The sequence below is a fragment of the Tupaia chinensis genome, unplaced genomic scaffold (assembly GCF_000334495.1).
Source record: "Tupaia chinensis unplaced genomic scaffold, TupChi_1.0 Scaffold000258_1, whole genome shotgun sequence".
Taxonomy (NCBI): domain Eukaryota; kingdom Metazoa; phylum Chordata; class Mammalia; order Scandentia; family Tupaiidae; genus Tupaia; species Tupaia belangeri.
In genome coordinates, this window is record NW_006159738.1 from 2,217,445 (window position 1) to 2,221,292 (window position 3,848).

At 49.7% G+C, this 3,848-nt stretch overlaps 1 protein-coding gene across 3 annotated transcripts in view; it reads left to right on the forward strand.

Annotated features, from left to right (window-relative positions):
* KDM2B (lysine demethylase 2B) overlaps positions 1-3,848 on the forward strand; it is a 147,709-nt gene that overhangs the window by 35,473 nt on the left and 108,388 nt on the right. The gene's annotated exons all lie outside the window — the stretch shown is intronic.

Consider the following 3,848-nt stretch of genomic DNA (forward strand, 5'->3'; position numbering starts at 1 on the left):
GACACGAACCGCGGTCGACTACGTGGGAGTCCAGCGACATAGCCATTACGCTAACTGCTGGTTCCCAGCAGGGTCTTTCATGAGTTTACGTTAAGACTTAGACCCCGGGCTGTCATCATCCGAAGGCTCCACCAAGTCTGGAGAATCCACTTCTAACATGGCTGTTGGTAGGCTTTGGTTCCTATTCATGCCATCCATGTTGACTTCCTCATAAGGATGCTTGAGCATTCTCATGACTTGGAAGCTGGTTCTCCAGAGTGAGTGGTTTAAGAAAGAACAAGGAAAACTGCACGGTGACTTTTATGACCTAATTTTGAAAGTCACCTACCACTTGCTTCTGCCATATCCTACTAATTAAAAATGAGTTGCAGGACCAGCAGTTGGTATAATGGCTATGTCGCTGGACTTCCATGTAGTCGACTGTGGTTCAAGTCCCAGACCCGGTGGCTTAAACTCATTCTGGGTGTGTGTGCGTCGTGCCGCAGATCCCGAGAGGAGAGTGGAGGAAGAGGGATTGTGGCATGGCCATCCCCCCTGGGGGGTGATTTCTCACTTTCTGTCTCTCTGGCGAGTGCACGTGCCTTATAGCAAAAACCGCTCCAAAAAAAAGAAAAGAGTTGCAGGACCAGCAGATTGCACAATGGTTATGTCGCTGGACTCCCATGTAGTTGATAATGGTTTGAGTCCCAGACCCAGCGTCTTAAAAACTCATGCTGGGTGTGTGTGCATATGTTTCCAAAATCTTAAGATGAGAATGGGGAAGGGATTGTGGTGTGGCCATCCCCTCAAGGGGAAATTTCTTGCTTTCTATCTCTCTCTCTGTCTCTCTAGCAAGCAAACGTGCCCTACAGCAAAAATCTCTCTCAAAAAATGAGCTGCTAATGGGCCAGCAGGTAGTGTAGTAGTTACTGTGCTGGACTCCCATGTAGTTGACTGTGGTTCAAGTCCCAGATCTGGTGGCTTGAAACTCAGGCTGGACTGGGACTGACAGTTGGCATAATAGCTATGTCACTGGACTCCCATGTGGCTGACCATGGTTTGAGTCCTGCACCTGGTAGCTTAAACTGACGCCAGGGACGTGTGCGTGTGTGCCCAAGATCTTGAGAGGAGAATGGAGGAGAAGGGATTGTGGTGTGGCCATCCTCCCTGGGGGGTGATTTCTCGCTTTCTGTCTTTCTGTCTCTCTCTTTCTGGTGAGCACATGCACCCTATAGCAAAAACCTCTCCAAAAAAGAAAGAAAGAAAAGAAACTCAGGCCAGGCACATGTCTACATATGCCAAAATCCCAGGAAGAGAGTGGATTGTGGCATGGCCACCCCGCTTGGGGGATGATTTCTCACTTTCCTATTCCTGGCTCTCTGGCTCTCTTCTCTCTGGCCACATATGTACCCTATGGCCAAAACCTTTAGGAAGAAAAAAAAAAAGAGTTTATGGGACCAGAGGTGGTGTGGTGGTTAAAGCACTGGCCTCTGGGATATGGGTGACTGTAGTTTGAGTCTTAGACCTGGTGCTTATTTTCTCACTTTCTCTCTCTTTCTCTCTCTCTGGCGAGCCCACATGCCCTATAGCAAATTAAAAACAACAATAATAAGAGTAATAAATAACTAAAATGATCTTTGTTAAAAAATGAATTGCTAATGGGGCTAGCTGGTGGCGTGGAGGTCAAAGCACTGGATCCCAGTGACCGGCTGTGCAGGTTGAGTCCCAGACCTGGTGGCTTGAAAATCATGCGTCGGTATGCTTGCCCAAAATATTTAGAGGAGACTGGAGGAGATGGGGTTGCGGTGTTGCCATCCCCTGAGGGGGTGGTTTGTCACTTTCCCTCTCTCTGCTGAGCACATGTGCCCGATAGCAAAAAAAGCTAATAAAGACAAAAAAACCCCCAAAAGACAGCAAACCAAAAGAGGTGAGTTACTAAGTTCAGTTCATAATCAAAGGGAGGGGAATTTATCTCCACCATTTTGTTTGTTTGTTTATTTTTTTGTTTATTTGTTTCCTGAGTGAGAAACAGAAACAATACCCCAATGGGGCCTCAGCACCACAGTCCACCCCCCCAGATCAGCCAATCCTGAACGCTGAGCACATGCAGGCCTGGCCTACTCAGGAAGGTCTCCGCATGAGCATCTGGAGCCTTTCCATAGGGGTCAGCTTTGTGGAGTGCTGTATTTTATTGCAGCACCATTGTCTGGCCCCCCCAGCGCCACCGTTTTTTTTCTTTTCTTTTTTTTTTTTTTTCTTTTTTAGAGGTTTTTGCTATAGGGCACGTGCGCTCGCCAGACAGACAGAGAGAGACAGAAAGTGACAAATCACCCCCCAGGGGGATGGCCACACCGAACTCGGTTCTCCTCTCGGGATCTTGGGCACGCACGCACACACGCCTGGAGTGAGTTTTAAGCCACTGGGTCCGGGACGTGAACCGCGGTCGACTACGTGGGAGTCCAGCAACATAACCATTACGCTAACTGCTGGTCCCCCAGTGCCACCTTTGAAAGGAAGAATTTGTGGCTGTGTATCAAAGCCTCTCAGAATCCGTGAGCTGGGCATACTTTCACACATGGGATTAGAATAACTGGGGGGTCTTGCTGCCTGCTCCTACACGGATGAATTGGATATGGTCTCTGCCTTCAAGGAGCTGAGGCGTCTGTGGCAAAAAATTAGTAATCCTCACATGTGGACACCACGGTCCAGCTGCCAGGGAGCTTTCCTCTCCCAGCTCACTTAACCCCACATTTTATTGTAAGTGTGACAAAGTTCCCGCTCAAGCACGCCTGCTCAACCAATGACTTGTGCTCAAATCCGAGATAGAATAAAAGTTTCTCAGCATTTTTTTCTTTTATGTAGGCACAACATGACCTACTGAAACACCCCACCAGTTCCTGAGTTATAGTCTAACCTCATGGACCGTCTATAGGGGACGGCCTGGCAGGTGGGCTTTGTCGTAAATGGCATCAGGAAGCAACCATGGTGACATGGCTCAGCGTTTGCACCCCTAAAATAGAGACGACCTGGTTGTTTTAGGGGTGAAGTGAGATCATGCATGCAAACAGCTATTATTATCAGAACTTGGTAATTAGAACCCATTCATTAATATTGCTGGATAGAACCAGTGGATGGAGTTTGGCCAAAGAACGGAGAAGCTTGGTTTCTGCCCCTGCAGAGGCTGCACTGCCATGGCTACCCTGTTATGGTTTGAGGAAGGCAGTGTGGCCCTGGTGACCTGGAAGGTGGAATTCTGGATCTGATCTCGGATGGCCTCCTTCGCCAGAAAGAGCTTTGAGTGTGGCCTGTAGAGCCCGCTCTTAGGGTTGGGACTTACCAGGCAGAGGGACCCGTTAGAGGCAGGCTGCTTGGGGCCACACCACCGCTGACTTCAAGCTAGTGACCAGGGCGTAACAGTAGCTCCGAACTTCAGCTTCATCTAAAACACCAGGACACACCTGGGGACCACCTCAAAGGATTGCCAAATTGGAACTGGATAATCTGCGTATGAGAGTTTCCAGTTAATGTGTACTCACCTAGGTTCCCACAGTAGTTCTGGGATGTTTAGCTACTCGGGTAAGAGGGCTGGTAAGGAAAGGGGCAGCGGATTACATCTTAGAATGCAGAAGTGGACTTCAGGTTAGGAGGGATGAGGCCCAGAGAGGGACGTACACGACCCAAGGTCACCCAGCTAGTCTGTCTTAGGGTCAGAGCCTCTCTCTCTCTCTCTGTCTCTGTCTCTCCTCTACCAGTGCCCAGAGGGGCACCTCGAAGGAAGGTGACTTGGTAAAGCGCGGGTTGGGAGAACTACCTTAGCGCTCCCACCCAGCCGGGGCGAGGGGGCGGCCGTGGGCGGCGGCGGCGGCGTC